Here is a 22,673-nt window from a genome sequence, read left to right as displayed (position 1 = left end):
GCTGGGCGTTGATGTTTTCATCTCCTTACTTCCCCGAGTAGCTGGTTCAGGAGTTTGCTTCTTCTGGTAGCTGGAAAACAGCAATATTTTTAAAAGTTACAGTCTGAGTCAGCAAGCATATGTCAACAAGCTGGCCGTGACTTTGCTACCATGGTCTCTTTTCTGTTTGGCCAGAACAACTATGGCCATATAATTTTTGCCTGCAACAATAATATATCAAAACACTTGTCTCAGTCGTTCGGTAATTTTGTGTCACTTTTAGAAACAATTTCTTCTGCTATACATACAACGCAATGTATGATATCTGAAACAATCTTGTGTGGAAGGTACAACACAAGTCAAATTTAGACAAATAAATGCTAAAAGCTCTATCGATGAGTTGAGACCACTCTTTTCACCCACCCCACCCCCCAAAGGACTCGACCACACAAACGTTTCACAAGCAAGGTCGTAATAATAATGATGATAATATCAATTTATATAGCACCACCTACCTGAGCTTGTTTATATGCGATTGTGCACTTCACGTTTAGCTCTAAACTGCCTTTTATATATATATATGAAGGGACATATTTCTAACTATTCGGTTTCAGACTAAAGGACCGTGGAAAGTGCGCAGTCTGTAACTATTCAGCGTTACACAGCGTTAGGTGACCTAACATACAAAGTAACGTTAGCTGCAAACATGTCACTTAGTCCACCGCGGCTAACGCTACTTTGTACGTTAGGTGACCTAAAGTACAAAGTAACGTTAGCTGCAAACATGTCACTTAGTCCACCGCGGCTAACGCTACTTTGTACGTTAGGTGACCTAACATACAAAGTAACGTTAGCTGCAAACATGTAACTTAGTCCACCGCGGCTAACGCTACTTTGTACGTTAGGTGACCTAACATACAAAGTAACGTTAGCTGCAAACATGTAACTTAGTCCACCGCGGCGTTAGTAGCGGTGGACGTACAAAGTAGCGTTAGCTGCAAACATGTAACTAACTCTAACTTAGGTCACTCGAGTCCTCGGTAATCTCATATGATTTTCAAATCAAACTCTAAACATGACTTGTAATGTTTTCTTACCTGGTCACTAGGAAATGAGCCATGTCAGCATCCGTTTTCAGACCCAATTCCAATTGTAGCTGCCTCCATGAGTTGAGTGCGTTACCAATGTATATTCGGGTGCCAGTCCGGCTTTGCTCGTAACTTTGTTTCGAGTGAAGAGATGCTGTCGATAAAACCTTCTTTTTCTTCCTTGGATTACTTTTTATCGGACTTTGTGTGGTGGTCGGTCGTTTGCTGGCCGCAGCAGACTCCATTACGACCCGGGTCACCGCGCTTGTCTTCTTCCTCCAAGTTGAAACGTCAATGACGTTAAATGCCGTCGAGGACGCGCAATCGACGTCACGTCCGCAGGACGGCGCGGGAAATTCGGGCCCGAATTGCAGTACATTATGCAGCACACAGCCTGTTCAAGGCAATGGAGAGATACGTGGGTGGGCTCATCCTTTTTGGTTTTGAACGCTTCATCACCCATTAGCATTAAAAAAACTTAAAATGCATGTTTATTTTTTCACAGATCCTGCCCCAAGTTCCTTTAAGAGACTCATTGAGACTCAGGCAACACTGTTTTTAATACCTTCTTCAGTGGGTCAGTCTATGTGCCACAGCGAGCTTCAATTACTGTATATGAAAATAATCCTTATACGCAGTTCTTGCTTGGTGAAGAATATTTTATTAAAAAAAAGGTGGAAATGTGATATTTTCCCCAAATCTTTCATGTTGAATTTAGATTTCATAGTATTTTTGAATCTGTTGAACAGATCATTACCACTGGCTGCAATGATTAAGTCATCCACTCATATGATGACAAGGATAGTATCATTTTCTGCCTGTTTTCTGTATACACAGTGTTAAGATGGGTTTTCCACAAAGCCATTTTGCTCTAAATAATCATTTAGGAGTTTATACCAATTTCACCCAGATTGTTGTTTCAGGCCATAAAGGGATTTCTTTAGTTTGTACACTAACTTTTCTCCAGTGCCTGATGGTTGTTCTGAGGAGATCTCCTCACATATTGGGGCATGTAAATATGCCTTCTCAACATCCATCTGATGTATGATGAGGTTATTTTGGATGACTATCTGCACCAACGCTCGAACTGAGGTAATGTTTGCTGTGGGCGCCAGTGTTTCATGATAGCCTATTCCTTCTGTCTGATTGTATCCTTTTGCTAGATACCAGGCTTGAAAGATTTTCCATTCACAGCACGTTCTTTGAGGGGGCATTAACCCATTTTCCTCCTAATGTACTTCAGCCTTTAGGTAAAGATGTCAGTTTAAATGTGTTATTTTCTTTAAGTGAGTCGATCTCTTCTTTCATGGTGTGTTTACATCCAAACGCCTCTGGTGACTTTAGGGCTTCATGATATGTCTGTGGGACTCCACATACTGCCCTGTAACAATAGTCAACACTAATGTGGGCAAAATCATTATCTTTACAGTTTGAGGTGTAATCTTCTAAGAATTTGGTGGCTTTCCTTTCTCTTCCTGGATAGCGCTGTTTTTTTGTCCTCATCTCTATTTTCTTGATGTTCTGATACTTCTGTCTTATCTGTTTTTTCGTTCTCCTCATTTTCATCTACCACCTGACTTCTGTGCTAGCCTTGTCCCTGTGGCACATCAACATTGCTTTCACTGTCAGACGTTCTGTGTTCATATGTCTGGATTTCTGAGTCACATTCATTTGTTTGTGTCTGTTGTTCAACACTGTTCTTTTTGATACATTTCACCAGTCTGTGTTTTGACACCTTTCCTGTTTGTGGGCTATAAACCAGGTATGCTGGGCTGTTCTTACTGTAACTCACAAATATTTCCTTCACACATCTGGGGTCGAGCTTTTTCTGGTTATGTTTATATGCATAACAGTCTGATCCAAATACCCACATTTTTGAAAGATTAGGCTTTCTCTTTGTTAGCATGGAGTATGGGGTACTTTTAGTTATGTCATTGTAACATCTGTTATGCATGTAAGTTTTATGTTGAATAGCATAAGGCCACAATATCTTTGGTAATCCCTTTTCCAGTAACATACATCTTCCCATTTCAAAAAGGGTCCTCTTCTGTCTTTCAGCTGTTCCATTTTGATGTGGGGAATATGGTGATGACGTCTCATGCCTGATACCTTTATTTCTTAAAAGGGACTGAAAGACACTGCTTGTGTATTCTGTGCCATTGTCTGATCTAATTAAATTGACACAACCGTATTGTGCATTGTCTGCCAGAAACTTTTTTGTTGCTAATGTTGTGTCACTCTTGTTTTTTAAGAAATACAAAGACACAGTTCCTTAAAGATTGTCTGTGAATAAAATGGCATACCTATAACCATCTTGACTAGTCGGCTCAATGGGACCTGCTAAGCCAGTATGTGCCATTTCCTGAGGCGCATTAGCTGTGGTATCAGTTTTCCTATTCCTGCTGTTAGTGAATTTTCCTTCTGTGTAAATACTATAGTCTATCTTAGCATTACCTGTGATTTTCATACCATCTACCACATTTGGTCATTTTAGCACATCATCTACGTTACAATGCCCCAAAATCTCATGCCATGTTTTGACATTGCAGGTTAAGTTCACACTGTCACTGAACATCATAGTATTAACTATGTCATCACATTGTTTGTGGTTATTTACCATTTTCAGATAATACAGTCCCTCTATGCGGAAGACATTTAGATCTTTGGTTGTGAGTTCATTCTGTCCCTTTCTGAAGACCACTTTGGCACCATCAGCTGTGGCTGCTCTCACAGAGAATATATCCTGATATGTTGGTATGAACAAGGTCTCCTTCAGAGTGACAATGATACATCTTCCTTTTAAATCCTGCAGGCACACCTCCACGTCGCCACATTTCAGTGCCACATTGTTTGCTCTGGATCCATCGGCTCCATGTAGTGCTTATTTGGGTCAAAAGATTCATCAAATTTTGTTAATTTGTCTTTCTCTTTCGTGATGTGGCTCCACAATCTACCATTAGTCCTTTTTTTTTAATGTCATCTGGTAGAAAGTAAAAACTGACTTTGAACACAAAGGTTTGTTCTTCCTCATGGTCCCCTTGTCTTTCAGCAGTTTGTTTTGCATCATCTATGTACTTAGTCCTTCTCCTGCATGTCTCGTCACTGTGCGTTGAGCTCCTATGGTAGCTGCACCATTTGGGTACTCCTTTTTAAAAAAAAATATATATATGTTTATTGTTTTTCAGAATGAAACAAAAAAAAATAGAAAAAAGACCCTCCCTCCCCCCACCCCAAAACTAACAAATAAAACAAAAAACATGAACAGGATCAGCACATCATAAGTAAGAAATAATAATAATAACAGGAGCCACAGTCATGACAATAAAATAAACGTACAAATGTACAAAATGAAGAGTAAAATGAGAGATACACACAGCAAGGTGTTTCACAGTGACCGACACATTAGTCCTTTCCTTGAAACAGTTGCAGTACCGGGTCCCACATCTTATCAAACGTGTCTCCCTTGTCTTCATTATAAAGTCTCAGTCTCTCCAGGTGAAGCATATTTGCCATTTCTCTCAACCACTAATCGTACGTGGGTGCAATGTCTGACCTCCATGCCCAGAGGATCAACTTCTTCGCAATCACAGTTCCAAATAGGATAGCCTTTTTCTCATATTTATTGGCGGAGGACAAAGGGGTAGTTGCCCCAAGGATGGCTACCAATGGATCAGGCTCCCAACATTTCCCATAAGCCATAGAGAAGCAATGAAAAATACTTTTCCAGTATGTATAAAATCTACTGCATAACCAAAAAGAATGTGCCAAATTACCAGTCGTAGACTTCACATCTGTTGCAAATGGGCGAAACATCAGGAAAGAAACTGCAGTTTTTCTCTAGAATAATAGAGCCTGTGTAATGTCTTAAACTGTATAAGGCAATGCCTGACATTCACAGAGCAATCATATATACTTTTTAAACATTCATCCCATACTTCATCTCCCAGTTCTGCATTCAGCTCATCCGTCCATGCCTGTCTAAGACTCGCTGTGTTCAATGAAGTATTGTTGTGCAAGATCCGGTAAAAGAACGAAACAGCCCCTTTAGCAGCAGGGTCAAATTTGTTTATTGCCTCAAGGGCCTCATGCTCTATCAGAATTTCAAAGTTGGGTAAATGCGTCCTGACGTAATTTCGAATTTGAAAGAATCGAAAAAGGCCAGATTTAGGAATGTCGTATTTAGCTACAAGTTGTGGGTATGAGGCAAAAATGCCGTTAATGTATAAATCACCTATGTTGCAAATGCCTTTCCGCTTCCAGAGGAGGAAAACACTATCAGTCAGACCTGGTAAAAAAGAATGGTTTTCACATATTGGGGTGTCCAAGTAGGAGCCTCGATGTAATGTTTTATCTGCGTCCAGATTCTTATGGTGTTGCCAATTACAAAACTGTTATTAAAGCATGCCTTTTTTACAGCAGTGGGACTGTTAAGAAAAGCGGATAATGATGTTTTTTTGCAAAGCATTTGTTCCGTACACAACCATGCAGGGCAGGAGTCTGCCTCAGAAGGATGGCCCTTCTTCCACCATGCGAGAATAGATAAGTGTGCAGCCCAATAATACAACTTAAAATTCGGTAAAGCAAAACCTCCCATATCCTTTGGTTTTGATAGGTGTTTTTTAGAGATTCTAACTGTTTTATAGCTCCAAATGAAAGGTATAATAATCGAGTCTAACTGCTTGAAGTATGATTGCGCAATAAAACATGGAATGGATTGGAAAAGATGGAGAAAGCGGGCAATACGATCATCTTGATTGCATTCATCTTCCCGACCATGGATATTGGGAGAGTTTTCCAAAACTCAATATTGGTTTTGGCTTGCTCAATTTTGCTTTGCTTTAATCGGAGGAGATCATTTGGGTTTTTGGTGACAGTCACTCCTAAATATGTAAAAGCTTTGTAGAATTTCTTTAATGGAATGGATTGCAAATATGCCTTGTTAACTGCTGCGGAGATTGGCACAAGTTCGTTTTTCTCCCAGTTGATAGAGAATCCTGACAGACTGCCAAACTTATCAATGAGAGTCAAGAGAGGAGGTATTGATACTTGCAGCTGGGAAATGTACAAGAGAATGTCGTCCGCATATAGCGAAAAATGTTTATAGCCAAACATATCGATGGGAGAGATTAAAGGGCTCTGTCTGATACTAGCAGCAAGTGGTTCGATGATAACCGCGAACAAAAAGGGGGAGAGGGGGCAACCTTGACGGGTCCCACGGTGAACTGCAAATGGAGGAGAGATAATCTCATTAGTGATAACTGATGCAGTCGGTCGTGAATAAATTATTTCAATCCATTTTATGAAGGAGGGTCCAAATCCAAATTTTTTGAGCACAGACATCATGTCTGTACTCTACTTGATCAAACGCGCATTGTGCATCCAGTGAAATAACAACCGCCTCTCCTGAATGCTTGGCATATAAGATGTTAAAAAGGCGGCATAGATTAAAATACATGTGTCTACCAGACATAAAGCCGGTTTGATCTGGATGTATGATGGAGCATATGCATTCTTTAAGCCTATTGGCCAGAATTTTTCCGAGGATTTTGGTTTCAAATGTTATTTTTTTTTGGTTTCAATGTTATAAGATGTTAAAAAGGCGGCGTAGATTAAAATACATGTGTCTACCAGGCATAAAGCCGGTTTGATCTGGATGTATGATGGAGCATATGCATTCTTTAAGCGTGTTGGCCAGAATTTTTCGGGATTTTGGTTTCAATGGATAATAACGAAATTGGGCGATATGATGACACCATCTGAGGGTCACGGCCAGGCTTTGGGATTAGCGAAATATTAGCTTTGTATAATGTAGGTGGCAAACCCGAGGTCAGCATTGTATGGTTGAACATGCATAAGAGCAGAGGTGATGACTTAGAGCAAAAATTTTTTTTGAAAAATTCTACGTTAAAACCATCTGGGACTGGTGCCTTGTTATTGGGGAAGGAAGAGATAACCTGTGTGATCTCATCCAGATTGATGTCTTTATCTAGCATATCAACCGAGTCCAATGACAATTTTGGTATGTCCAGATTCTCAAAAAATGTATCAAAAGCTTGAAAATCTAGGCCGCCCTGTGACCGGTAGACATTAGCATAGAAATCTGCAAAACATTCATTGATCTTCACCGGGTCCGTATGCAAGGTACCTCTCTCAGATTTGATACAATGTATGGCTCTGGAAGCCTGTATTTGTCTCAGCTGGCGGGCTAATAGCCTGTGCGGCTTGTCGTCAAAAAACGTATCAAAATTGTTAATACAAGTCAGACAGAGATATTTTGAGCTTGGCATTATAAAATTATATTCATACCGTAGAGCAATTATTTTATTAAGTACTGCCGTTTTGCATGAAGCTTCTAGCTTGGTCAGTTGATCATCAATTTCAGTTAGTCTTTCCTTAGATTTTTTTTTTTGCTGCTGCCTCATATGATATTACATGGCCTCTAAGGACAGCCTGTGGCCTCCCACAGAGTAGAACCATCCACATCACCCGTGTCATTGGTACTTAAATATAGTTCTATTTTACCAGAAAGATAAGTACAAAATTCTTTATCTTTAAAAAGTGTATTATTCAAACGCCAGTTATATTCACCTCTCTTATGGTTGAAGTCAAGACTTAAGGAGATAGGAGCATGATCTGATATTAGTATATTATGGTAGATGCAATCAACAACTGACTGTAGCAGCTTAGAATCCAACAAAAAGAAATCAATCCTAGAGTAGGATTTATGTACTGTGGAAAAATAAGAAAAATCCTTCGTGGTGGGGTGGAGAAGCCTCCAGATATCCACCAAATTGTAAGACTGCATAAGATTGTTGAGTGTGCCACTGTTTCTAAATATACTGGTCTGGGAGTGCTGTCGATCAAGAACAGGATCTAAAACGTAATTAAAATCGCCACCCATGATTACATTTGAATCCGATAAATTTGATAAAGTGTTGTAAAGGTTCTGAAAAAGAAGCGGGTCTTCAAAATTGGACCCATATACATTTACTAATATTAATAGTATGGAGTTCAGAGTCCCACTAACTATCACATACCTGCCCCTCTGGTCTGAAATCGTTTGGGAGTGGATAATTTTTCTCATAATTGCAACGCCTCTTGATTTTGTACTGAAGTTCGACTGATGGACCTGTGAAGCCCACGAGGGACAAAGTATTTTTGCTGCTGTTTTTTTTAATGTGTGTCTCCTGAAGAAAATATATGTCAGATTTAAGTGCCCGTAAGTGTGCATACACCTTCCCTCTCTTCAGTGGGCTGTTCATCCCTCTTACATTCCAGCTAGTTATTTTAATTTGACCATTGCTGTGTCTATGTAAATCAGCTAACATAGAAAATATCTATTGTATATATAAAAAAGAAAACATTTACCATGTCTGTGGCTAGGCATACTCAATAGGTTAAAACTGACAGATGTGCTGAAAAAACACCCCATAACAAACACAAAAACCTTCCCTATAAACACAGGAGCAGTGCTTCCATACCCCTAACTTTAAGTTAAAACTAGACTTGGGGACCAGCAGGTGGCCCAGACTAGCGGTATAACTATCCACCTCTCTCCAAACAGGGGAGACGAGACACCCCGTTTCACAAATAAACATTTAGAAGAAAATAAAACTTATTAGTCCTCACCCAAACTAAACATGGACATACCTTATGAACTGGCAGTCTTTGTTAAACAACGTTAACTTACGCCATCCTTTCGTGTGGCAGCATTTATCACATAACACGTCCGGAATATCAGTCCGTCCCCCGGCTTGCAGCAGCGCTGGCGGCTACGTCCCATCCCTCAACCTCACGGCTCAGGAACTTCTCGGCTTTGGCCGGGGTGGTGAACGTGCCGGTGTTGTTGTTGACCATGACCACGAACCGTGCTGGGTGTCGGAATCCACACCGAATCGACTTGGCCCTGCACTTCTCCCTGATGGCTTGAAAAGCCTGACGGTTTTTCATCGTGGCCGAAGTGAGATCCGGAAAAATGTACACCGGGCGCCCATCATATTGTAGAGGAGCTTTCTCTCTTGCAAGCCGTAGCACAAGCTCTTTCACCTGATAATAGTGTATCCTAGCGATGATGGCAATCGCTTTGCTGTCTGTAGCCGGAGCTAAGCTCCGGTGGGCCCGGTCCACTTCTATTGGAAGGCTGAAATGCTCCTCTCCAAGCAGTTTAGGAAGCAACTTAGATATAAACTCCGTAGGCCGGCCATTTTCTGTCTTCTCCTTAATCCCGACAATACGAATATTCTGCCTGCGGGAGCGGGCCTCAAGGTCATCTAGCATAGCTTGTTGCTGCTTGTATTGGGAAGCTAACGCGTCGTATCGCCTCTTCAGCCCCTCTAGTCGCCTCTCGTGTGACTCGGTGGCGGCCTCAGTAGATGACACCCGCTTGCTGACTTCGGTTAGGGCAGCTTTAAAGTCCGAGATAACTCCATTGAGCTTGGTGAACCTCATGTCGACCCTACAACCCAGCGTGTTTATGGCTGTCAAGATGTCTTCATTGGTAGTAGGAGCTGGGGAACTAGCTACGCTAGCTTCACACGCATCTGTTAGCATGTCACAATTGTCGCCAAAGTCGTCCTGCCCAGGACATTGTCTTGCTTCTTTCCTTTACCAGTTTTCTTCATCTCGACTAAGATGTTGTAGTTCACTTCTGGCACATGAAATGATGATTAAATGTCTTATGTGCGAGGCAAATGGTGAAATCGAGGTGGAGCTCCCCTCACACACCTCTACTCCATATCAAAACCAAACCGGAAGCCCCGGGGTACTCCTTTTTGGCGACAGTCTCTCGCAACATGCCCACGTTGTCCACATCCGTAGCAGGTAACAGAAAATGCATCTACTTTCATGAGAAGGCTGAAAGAATGTAGAAACTAGTAGTTAACTTGTTCTGGGGCATTGCTACTGAAATAAACATGGTCTCTGCCATTTCTAGAGTAACGTTTTACTTGTTTACTCGTTTTATAGGACACCAGAGAGTGATTTGGAGGGGAAATAAGCAAACGTTAACTTGGACAATCATTTTTCTGTAACGTTAGCCTAGTGACTGATAAAAGCTGTGTCTGACCGACCTAACTCTCAAGCTACGACGTTATGAAATTAAGATGCAAAGAAATGTTGACAAGTGTACTAAATTACTAAAGTGTATTGGTGTAAATTATTGTGCTCTGTGGGGTGTGATGAATGTATTTTATTGTATTTTCCATATCTGTAGAGTGGACCTAGTGGTTATATGATAGGCCTACTGAAAACTGTATATTTTCATCATGCCGTAAATGTAAAAACCTAAGTAGCCATAGTGCATGCTCCAGCACATAAGTTAGTTCCTCTATGTTGGAACTATGGTAAATTACATTGTCCCTATCAAATGAAATGTAAATAGTAAACAATGAAAACAAAGCTATGCCAAAGAACATTCAAAAGTTGAATTTGAGGAATTCTAATTCAATAATGTATAAGCATTTTAAATTGACGTTAATAACATGTTACTGTATTATAAGTATCACTTTATTATCTTTCCTCAGGATCATTGCTGAAGTTTCTGGCACGAGCAGCAAAAGAGGATAACGTGCCACTTCCAAATGCTGATAACGGTAACTGTAAATTCAGTATTCCACTTGATTGATTATAACTGCATATGTATTGCACTCAAAATAATATATATATAATATGCCTTGTTTCTTTTTTGGTCATAACAGTTCAGTCAGCATCCACTTCCAGTGGGCAGTCAGCATCCACTTCCAGAGGGCAGTCAGCATCCACCTCCAGCGAGCAGTCAGCATCCACTTCCACCTCACGTGAGACGGCAACATGTTTTCATAGTGAAGACACATCACCCCCAACCAGTATCACCACCACTTTGCTAATATCAGATGACCCTGCACAATGGCCAGATGTGTTGAGCCATCCAGAAAATTGCATAATTGTAACAAGGGGACCAATACAAATTAAGGATATAGTTTTCCCACAAAATACTGACAAAACTTCACATAGATTCTCAAAAGAAAACTTCGAAATGGTAATGAAAAATGTGGAAAAGATACAGCGATCATGGCTTCTGTATTCACTCAGTACAGACTCAGTCTTCTGTTTTGCGTGCAAACTTTTTGGAAAACAGGACAATGCACTGACCAAAGGGGGATTTCGAAACTGGAAAAACTTAGCCAGTCAATTAAAGGAACATGAATATTCAAAAGCACATAATAACAATATGAGGAGTTGGCATGAACTCCAGACAAGGCTCAAACTAAAACAGCCATTGACCAGATCAACCAAGATTTGTTGCGCCTTGAGGTGCAGCACTGGAAAGGAGTAATACAAAGAGTGCCATAATTTGTCACCTCGCTGAAAGGAACCACGCATTGCGAGGGCATACAAATGTCCTATATGACCCACAAAATGGCAATTTCCTATCACAGGTGGAATTGATGGCACAGTTTGATCCTGACATGAACGAACATTTGAGGAAGATTCAAAACAAAGAAACAAAAGGTGCACTACCTCAGCAGCCAAATTCAAAACGAAATCATAGCACTAATTGGAGACAAAGTACTTGACAAGATAGTCAGAAGGGTGAAAAAAGCAAAGTACTTCTCCATCATAATGGACTGTACTCCTGACACCAGCCACACTGAACAACTTTCTGTTGTCTTGAGAGTGGTAAACTGCAAGCCATCAGTTGGTGCATCAATCTCTGAACATTTTGTAGGATTTATTGATGTTCAAGACACCACTAGAAAAGGTCTGTGTGACACACTCCTGGAGAAGTTGGACAAGTTCAACTTGAGCATTGCAGACTGCCATGGACAATCCTATGATAACGGAAGTAACATGATGGGACACAGACAAGGTGTTCGAGCAAGAATATTGCAACTCAATGAGAAGGCACTATGTGTCCCATGCAGCAGTCACACTCTTAATCTGGTTGTAGCAGATGCAGCCAAATCTTCAGTGATCTCCATCTCCTTTTTTGGTATTCTCCAGAGGTTGTACAATCTTTTTAGCTCTTCTGGTCAACACTGGGCAGCTTTAAAAGAACATGTTAAGCAATTAACATTAAAATCTCAGATGGGAGGCCAGGATTGACTGTTAAAATGGTGTGTTACCACCTGCCAGAGGTCTTACAAGCATTGTCTGCTCTCCAAACCCTCTCAGTCAAGAAGAAGGACTCTGAGACAATGTCCACAGTAACCAGCATAAAGGGTGGACTCATGACATGGCGTTTTGTATTGTGCACTGTAATCTAGTACAACATATTGTATCAGATCAATCGCATCAGCAAGATTGTGCAGAGCCCCAATGTTTCTCTTGAAACTCTTAAAGCAGGAAACAAGCACAGTCAGAGTATATCTGGAAAATGGACTTGCTACCTCAAACTGATGCTAGAGAGATAACAGAAAACCTAGAAATTGACAGGACATTTCCAGAGAAAAGACAACGAAAAACAACACAGCAGTTCCTGTATCAGGGCAGTCAAGAAACTCAATCTACTCCAGGAGAGCACTTTAAGAGAGAGTTATTTCTCCCCCTAGTGGACACAGCCCTCAGTGGCTTGAATGAGAGATTTTCGAAACTTCAAGATGTTTATCACCTTTATGGTTTTCTCTTCTCTAAAGAGGCCATGTCAAACAGTATTCAGAGTGGCACACTTACAGACAAGTGTAAGAAACTGGAAAAAACACTACATGACGTAGATTCTGAGGATTTGGTTCTAGAGGTCAAGGCTGCCTACCATGCCTTTCCTGATCATGCATCTTCCTCCCCAAGAGAGATGCTTGATTACATTTATAAGGAACAGCTTCTGGATCTCTATGGGAACCTCAGCATTGCCCTTTGTCTTCTTTTGACTCTTCCAGTCACTGTTGCCTCTAGAGAAAGAAGCTTCTCAGCTTTAAAGATCATAAAAAACTATCTCAGGTCAACCATGTGTAACCCTGGTTAGTTTCATAGTACTGTAATTTACAGAACCCCTTGAATGCATCGTAGTTGTTTCTCGTCTGGTAGTGGAATTTCTGAGCTTACCTGAATGCATCACCTGCAGCTCTCGGTGTGTGAGAAGGTGAGCGACAGAGAAAAGAGAAAAAAAGAAAAAAGGAGAAACCTCATGCAGCCGCGGAGCAAAGTGTCCTCGTTCGGCGACCAAACGTGATGATATTTTGTGAATGTTGTGATAGAACTGGCGTTAGAAAGTGAGTGTGAAGAGGTACTTACCTGGTGGAAGTGAAATCGATCACGGGAGCAACTCCGACAGTGTTTCCTCGAGCTTTTCTGAACTATTCTGTTGAGTTAGCTGCACCGTTAGCTTGATTAGCAGTATTATTCTGGTTCAGTACATAAAGAAAAAGTCAGTCAGAATAGTCAATAAATGTTTAATGGTACTGAGACATGTTTTTTGTGATGTTGTGATGATATGTTGTTATTGTGTGTTACCGTGACGAACGGTTAGCAGTTTTCCGAGCTGTTAGCTCAGCTGCGGCCTGGTAATGAGGCCGAGCATAGCTCCATAGCTGTCGCTGTAGCTCAGATATCAAAATGATGCAGTATTTCATGTGTTTTATATTTTCTGTATTTGAGCTGTTTATATTCTATGTAATGAAGCTGCATTGTTTAATGTACACTGGAAGAAGTAAACAGACAGTCATTTAAGCTGATAAGTAATTACGCTGCATATTATGCAGGCTGGTTTTTTTGAGGGACGAGTTCTTCGGCTCAACTGTGATCCACATCACCCGCTGTTGCCGCGCGGAGGCTCTTGGTTCAACTGCGACCTGTATCACCCGCTGTTGTCGCATGGAGGCTCTTGGTTCATCGGGACCGCGGTGTGGACATCAGTGTGGTAGGACAAGGCTCAGTCCTGAGGAGTGACACATTTTAGTTGCACTTTTTTTCTGAGATCTCAGTATTTTTGGTTTATTTTTTAATTTTTTTTTACCTTTTGCTAACAACAAACTGACAAAGGAACTTAAAGAACTGTTTTCTCCTTGGAGGACCCTGAAAGACAATAAATAAACTGGAACAGACAACAGAAAACAGGGAAGAATTAAAGGGGAAAGAAACACTTTTTAAATATATACATTTATACCACATTCTGTGTTGTGTTATGTGGGCTGGAGATCAATTGCTCTCGTGCTTCAGTGCTGCTGCCAGTCTCCTTGCCCGAACCTAGTTGATCAGAACTAACCCGAGAAGACTGAGAAAAAGGTTACACATGTCCCAAGAGAGACTTTCAGGACTAGCTCATATCTCTATAGAGCACAATGTTTGAAGGTCTTTGGATCTGGAGGACATAGTGACAGCTTTTGCACAAGCCAAGGCCCATAAGCAGCAGTGGTAGAATCCGTGCTCAAAGGGTGTGGGATGGGCACTCATGGGCATGTGGGTTTAGTTCCCCAAGATAACTTTTTAATGTTATGAGACTGTATTGTTTACATTGTGTATATATTTCTAAGTTATTTAATATTTTCATTGTCCTGTTTATATTTTGGCAACTTATTATAATACTGTGAACACTGGCTGTTAAGATTTATGTTATGTTAAAGTTATGTTAAGTTATGTTATTTATTTTTTGTTCTGTGTTTTATTGCTATTCATATTTATATGTTTTAATTACAAGTTTTTTTTATGTTTTGTGGCACTGTTTGAAATAAAAAAATGTTTACATTTCACAATTTGTGTTGTTGTCATGTTATTTATGACATAAATGAATGCTTGTTCGATGGGCCCCCTGTGAATTTTTGCCTAGGGCCCCATCAGACTCTAGAATCGCCCCTGGGGAGAGTGTGTCTGTTCATAGAGTTCTTTGCCTCTCCTGTAAATAACATTGAGATTGTAGCGCTGTAGTTTGAACCTCATTCTCTGGAGATGTGCAGAGGCTGTGTGCAGTGGTTTCCTCAGGATAGTGATGAGGGGCTGATGATCTGTTTCCACTGTTATGGGTCGGCCGTATATGTAGTCATGAAACTTCTGGCAAGCATAGATGAGGGTCAGAAGTTTTTTCTCGATTTGGGCATAGCCTGACTTAGTTTCTGTGAGGGCTCTTGAGGCAAACACCACTGGTTTGTTGTTTTGCAGGCAGACAGTGCCCAGTCCATGTTGTGAAGTGTCTCCAGAGAGCACTACGGGCAGGTGCATATTGAAGTACGACAGCACAGGAGGGCTGGTGACAAGCTCCTTAAGTATGTTGATTACCACCGTGTGGTGCTCCTGGTTGGCGAGTAGGTGGCCCAAATATGAGACCTTGTCAGGATTCAGTTTGAGATTGACAGCTCATATTCTGTCCATGACCTGGTGGTGGCGGAGATCATGCTCCTCTTTTGTGCGGCCCCACACCAAGATGTCGCCGAAGACTATTGCACATGGCTGTCCTTCGAAGAGCTGCTCCATGCACCTCTGGAAAAACTCACTTCCTGTGGAAATTCCGTAACGCATGCAGAGGAAAGCATAGCAGCCCACAGGAGTTATGAAGGTCGTCAGCTTCGATGACTCTTCACTGAGTTGCACTTGCCAGAAGCCACACTTTACATCGAGGATGCTAAACATCTTAACCTGTGGCATGTCAGCAATTACCTGTTCTATGGTTTTCATGGGATGGTGTGGTCTGCGGAGGGCTTTGTTGAGGTGGACGGGGTCGATACACAGTCCCATGCTGCCATCTTTTTTACATGCAGCCACCATGGCTGAGACCCACTCAGTAGGCTCCTGGATCGGTTGATGACCCCCAGCTTAGTCATTCTGTTTAGTTTGTTAATTATTTTGTCTTTAATGGCCAGTGGCACTCGTCTGGGAGCGCATATTGTGGGGTGCACCAAGTCATCCAGGCGCACATGGTACACCACGGGCAGCTTCCCTATGGTGTTGCAGTCAAACAGATCTTTATATTCTGTGAGCTCTAGGGCCCCCTGCTGGACAGCATGTACTTCCGGTCCAAGGTGCACAAAGTGCTTGACGCTGTCAATGAGACCCAGTTGTGGTTTAACATCACTGTCTACAACATGGAACTGCAGCATCCCACATGTGAAGTTCATGTCCGTCACTCCAACAGTCCTGATTATCTGACCCCCATAAGCCACAAGGTTGACTATGTGTCTTTGGTCAATGTGAGCATTTGGGTCAATGCACTCTAGGAGAGCTCTGGATATTACATTACATCTGGCTCCAGTGTCAATCTTGACCTTCAGTTGCTTATTAGTGTTCAGTGTGGACAGGTTAGTGAATATCTCACATTTCTTGGCTGGCATCTCCAAACTCTCACAATAAAATATCTCTGTTGGTTCAGGTGGAGCCTCTGTGTCAAGCTCACTTATTTTGTGTGTGTATCTGCCGTTGCGTGGGTTGGAGTTTGGGTTGTTGAACTGGAGTGGACCTTGTCCTGGTCTGTTGAAGGTGCTGGTATGCAGCTTATTTGATATGCAACATTTGGAAAAGTGATTCCATTTTCCACATGCTTTACAGTGCTTGTTGAAGGCAGGGCAGCAGCTGCTGCTTTGTGCATGGGGTAGGCTTATATTGTACTGTGCACATCTCCGCTTCCTTTTTTAGCTCCTTGTTGCCCCTTTCAGATTGTTAATGTAGCATGCAGGTTTCAATGGCTGAGTTCAGCATTAGTGTCTTTTCTTTCAGCAGCTGTGAGCGGAGAGCATCATTCTGGATACCACACCCTTATCGATCTCTAATCAGTTCATCATGTAGCTGCCAAACTCACATTTTTTGGCTAACGCCTTCAACGTGGATATGTGTGACTGTGTGGTTTTTGATTCATTGTGTTGAACGCGTGTCTGTCCATTATTACATTCTTCACCGGTAGGCATATTTCCTCAAATTTCCTTACCAGTATTTTGGGGTCTTCCCGATCCTCCTCCCCCTCCTAAGTGAAGATATCATATTTATCCAACGCATCAGGCCGGCGAGGTTGGGAAAGGTGTAGCCTTGACTTTCTGCCTCTCCGATGGACAAATGCTGGGCGTTGCTGTACACGTGGCAATCTCGCTTGAACTTCACCCAGTTATCAGCGACGTTTTCGTCAAAGATGAGCGGGTCGATTTTGCGGAGTCCTTGGGCCATCTCGTAGTTAGGCTTGCTTCTGACACCATGTAGATGTGGGCACAATGATTTACAGACGCTCGACGTGCTGTGTAAATGCCAGGTAAACTTTATTAGCCGTAGCCTTAGCCTGTGTGTACATGCAATACCCTTGACATTAACACGTCATCTCTTGCCGACCTGGACTGTTGCCGGGGCAACCATCAACACACTCTACATACATAATCTGGGGGTGAGTATTAACCAAAATCTGAAGTGCCATTTGGATTGGTGTAACACCAGCACACAAATTGAAACATTTTCAGGATGACTGAATATTATTTGTCTTATGCTGTGGCTCAAATTGCCGTGAGCTGGAATGAGCTAGAAACAAGAAAATTAGTACATTAATCTGAAATCATGTGCAAATACTTCTCAACATATAATGAGCTAAATCTGGCACAAGGTGGCGGTTTAACTGATTAAAAAAAATTCAACTATGGAAACATTTCAGGCTGACTTGGTTACACCATCATAAAAACTGAAACATACCTGCAGGCTGAGGTTGGAAATGTGTCTACCAAGGCCCCACAAATACCAATTTGTCCACCTCAGAACCTGGTGAGCTACAAACACGAAATTTGGCACAATAACTGGAAATGTTGGTCACTTGCTTCTGATCAGATATGACCCAAATCTGCCACATGGTGGCACTATAATTAATGACACAAAATTGGATTACAGAAACATTTGCCAAAGGAACACTGTACGTCAAAGTGACTAGAAATTTGACACACAAGTCCAGGTGAAGGTGCTCTACAAATAATACCATTGAAGCATATAGGTCCGCTATGTTGGATTTTTTGCTAATTAATTTGACTCAATCAACACCAAATTTGGGATATAGCACTAGCATTAATTAGGGTTAGGTTTAGTCATTTTAGAGACCCCCACAAAGGTCAGGTTATAACTCGAACCCTGTTAGTCAGTGTTTATATATGGACTGATGAGTTTTGTGTCCTCATCCATATTTTTTGTATGCACTCTAAGAACTGTATGTTCAGTTTTATTTTGTATGTATGATGCCTCTTCCTGTCGTAATATTTTTATTTTTTATTGCGACATGCTTTACGTTAGTTGTATTGCTTTTACGTTTAAACATTAGTAAGCGGGAAGCAGGTGAAACACTGGACTGGCCATGGCTACTGATTGCTGTTCCTGTCGCTACTGATGAATGGCTTAAATAAAAAGGAAGGTGTTAACATACAAAGAGTGATTCTTCACATCCTGGCTGACGAATGAACCAGACTCAGAAAAGAATGCAGAATGCTATGCAGAGCTATTTCAGTTCCTTGACGATAAAAGCCTGTCGTTGGTAATGAGGAATGCTGCAGATGATGGCAGAAAAGCCCTAAAAATATTACAGCCCAGAATTATTGCCCTGTACACATAATTAACTTCTTTAAAGAAGGGGCATCAAAAAACAGTGACTGACTACATTACTTGAACTGAAAAAGCAGTGACTTCTCTGAAATGCAAATGAAACAATTTGCGATGGGCTAATAATAGCTATGATTCTGAAGGGCCTTCCAGAAACATACAAGCCTTTTGCCATTCATATAACACAGAGCAGTGAAGAATTAACATTCACACAGTTCAAAAGCAATCTATGGAGCTATGAAGAGACAGAATCTACTGACAACAAACCAACCATTCTTGACAAGCTTTCAGCGGTTGTTACCGATGGCATGCCATCAATGCAGGGAAGACGCACCGGATTTGCCGGACTCCTCCGACAGAGCGGCACTGACTGTCTGATACTTCACTGCATCATACATCAGGTGGGTAATGTTATCGCTAGCTAACTATTAATATATCAGAAAAACTGAAAAAAAAAATTGAAACTTGCAAATGAAGCATAGCGCAAATTCATGCAGGACATGGACGTCATAAGCCCCAGCTATAGTCAGCTGACAGCCAGCTGATCAGATCAGCACCAGTCACTGACCAATCATATCCATTCTTCCAAATTAGGCGGTCTATTTAAACCTAAGCTGTCATACACTGATCTCTCCTTCAACACTGTTGCACTCACAACACTGCTGCTGGCAAAGCTTGGGTATGCAATTTTCTTTTTCATTACTTACCATCTTTTCGCTCGTGATGTCCCATCTCAAGCTTCGGACGGGTGCGTCCTTGAAACTCAAAATGAGGAGGACGCGTCCGAGGAAAGAGTGGAAGAGAGCTGTAAGGTCCATCGTAGCTCCCGGCTGGCAAGCAAGAAAGGTCCGTCACTAAAAGAGTGAGCGTGCCTCCAGGCAAATATTTATATTATTATATATTCTCTTTCTGAGGTGCTTTGTTGGATCTTGCTAAACAACTGTAAACTTCCTTTTGTTTTGCACTTATTGGATGACTTTTCTGGTGGTTGATTATCCCCACTCTAAACCAGATTGATGTGTAAGCACTTTAAAAGACACTTTCAATCAATTGGGCATCCCCCTCTCAGCAGAGAAAACTATTGGCCCTAAGAAAGAGATTGAATTTTTAGGCATTAAACTCGACAGTGTCCTAATGCAAGCATCCTTGCCTCTTGAGAAACTGGCTCGAATTCGCGAAATCATGAAAGGCGCTTTAGATGTCGATACCATTACGGAGCGAGAACTGTTGTCTTTATTAGGACACTTTAACTTTGCCATGAGAATTATTCCCCAAGGCAGATCCTTCATTTCTAGATTGTTGGATCTTTCAAAAATGGTAAATAATCTCCATGATCATGTAACCCTGGACGAAGGCTACAGATCTTCGTTTTTGGTCTTTGCTCTGTGATAACTGGAAGGGCATATCATTTTTCTACAACGAGGAGCCAGAAACATCAGTATCTCTTAAATGTTTTACTGATGCAGCTCCTTCTGTTGGTTTTGTTTTTTTATAACAATCAATGGTTTGCAGATGTCTGGCCAAAAGAATTGCTTCCCTTGCCCCAAAATGCTCAATCTACTGCATTATTGGAGCTCTACCCTGTTGTAGTAGCGTGTCTACTTTGCGACAAGTTATAGTGTTGGAAAAAAATCTGAGTCTTTTGTGACAATGAAGCAACTGTCAATATCATCAATAAAGGGTGCTCCTCCATCCCCTTTATTAAAAGGTTCATCCGTCGCTTAACATGGACCGATTTAAATTTCAGGAATTCAGAATTCTCTGTCCGCAGAGCATGTCAAGGCCTGAACTGCCCAGCCTTCGCTCAGACTGTACACGATTAGAGGGCACCCTCCATGATTATATGAAATTGGAATCTCATTACATGAGAAATGGAGTGGCAAAATCCACTCTAAAGATGTATGAATCTGCTTGGTCTCATTTTACCTCCTTCTCTGCAGCTTCTTCTGTTCCTGTGATGCCTGTTAACATACCTGTGATTGGTGCTTTCATAGTTCATTATTTTCAATCAAAATGCAACCATCTTCCATTAAAGCATCAGTGGCAGGTATTCAGTTTCATTGAAGATGTGCAGATCTTTCAATTGGTAACCTTCTCGGACATCCCTCTGTACGCCTCCTCTTCAAGGGGCTGAATAAGGAGCAGCCACGAAGCCACGATAAGTGCCTTCCTTTTTCTTTGTCTCTTATTCACAAAATGGTGACTCATTTAAGGCAAGGGTGTTTCGGGCCTTACACAGATTCTCTATTAGAAGCGGTTTGATTCACAGCATTTTATGGGTTCCTTAGGTGTGGTGAATTCACTACCAATACAGACTCCTTTAATCCTCTGCACAACCTCACAATTTCAGATATTACTGTTAAAGCTAACATGTACTCTATTCACCTTAAACACTCCAAAACAGACAAAGAAGGTAAAGGTTCAACCATAGTAATCACTCAAACTAACACTGTTTTCTGTCCTCTGTCCTTCATGATCCGATATCTTCAGTGGCGACCTCATGCAAAGCCAAATGAGCCCTTGTTCCTGACTGACAAAAGAAGGCCTATGTCCCGATCTTGGTTCCCCACTCGCCTCCATCTGATCTGCAAGCATTGTGGACTTCCTCCCCACCTGTACACTTCCCACTCCTTGTGCATCGGCGCAGCAACCACCACAGCCAAGTCATTCCTGCTTCCACAGTCAAGGCAATGGGCCACTGGTCGTCATTGGCTTGCAAGCGTTATGTTCGTCCCGAACTTAAGGAAATTATATCTGCTCAGAAGGCCATGAGCAAGACTGCAACACATAGTTAGGCACACTAAGGAAGTATGACCGCCTTGGGATGCATGCATGCGCCCGGTTAAGACAACAACTTGAGGTCTGCAGCAAGCTCTTGCTACACATAGTTCTTCTCATATTGGCTGATGCTTGCATGGGCTTATCTAGGCTGGTGCTGTGCTCCATTGTTCTTTGGGGGGTATTCATTGCGCTCCCTGGAGTGACTTAGCATGCTGCTTGTCAAATCCAGGGAGCTTTGGAGCGGAGCCTTCAGCGCCAAGCCTAACTGTATACTATTTGTTGCAATAAATGGTTTTAATCAATGACAAGAGTGTTCCTGAATGAAAGTAGATCAACAGTAAATTAACCGTAATGTGCAAAGGTAAACTGAATGAAAAGTGTAATGTGGGTCAACAGTCAGTTATCAGCAGTTTAACAGCAGACTACTAATGGAGATGTGGGAGTAGATTGTGGAACTAGTAAAAATGAAAAAAATATGGTTATGAATGTGGGTATTCTTTGTGAAAATTTTTATCATAGGCTAAAATCCTATTTCATTTTGTTTTTACAGGGAAGCCCTCTGTGCCAAGGCCCCACCAGTCCCTCAGCACAGCACTGTCGATCCAGGAGTGGCGCAAGCACAAGAACCTGTGGTCATCACTCACTCAGGAAGGGTGTCGAAACCCAACTCCCTCTACCAAGACTACATCACATGATCATACACACACACACACACACACACACACACTAAAACACATACACGTTTCTTCCAGATGGGACTTTTCATACTCCCGTATTGCAGCCTGTTCGGACTGCCACAGACTAAAAACAGGACAAAATGAATAATTCACACATGAAAAGAACAGTGCCAATTAAGAAAGTGACATTGTTATACATGTGTTTTGTGCCGGTGTTGCACATTTGTTGTTACATGCTATGTGTTCACACCATGCATTCAGCCTCATGTTGCTATGGTCCTATGATTATATGTTTTTATGGTTAAAAGTTTACACACACACAAGCCATAGCTGTTACATATGTTGCCCTTAGTTTTTACAGGCTCTCTGGCATTAAAAAGGGGGATGTAGAGTGTGTTGATGGTTGCCCCAGCAACCATCCAGGTCGGCAAGAGATGACGTGTTAATGTCAAGGGCATTGTGGGTACAAGACACGGCATGTACACACAGGCTAAGGCTACGGCTAATAAAGTTTACCTGGCAGTTACACAGCACGTTGAGCGTCTGTAAATCATTGTGCCCACATCTACAATGTATACCAAAGATGGTGAAATAATGTCGCGCAGATTTGAAGGTACATGATTTTGATATTTTTGATATTTAAGTTTCTCCTCATGATGCAACAGCTCTTAAAATCACACTATTTGTAAGGTAG

This window comes from Pagrus major, chromosome 22, assembly GCF_040436345.1.
Source record: "Pagrus major chromosome 22, Pma_NU_1.0".
Taxonomy (NCBI): domain Eukaryota; kingdom Metazoa; phylum Chordata; class Actinopteri; order Spariformes; family Sparidae; genus Pagrus; species Pagrus major.
This window is presented reverse-complemented; position numbering follows the sequence as displayed.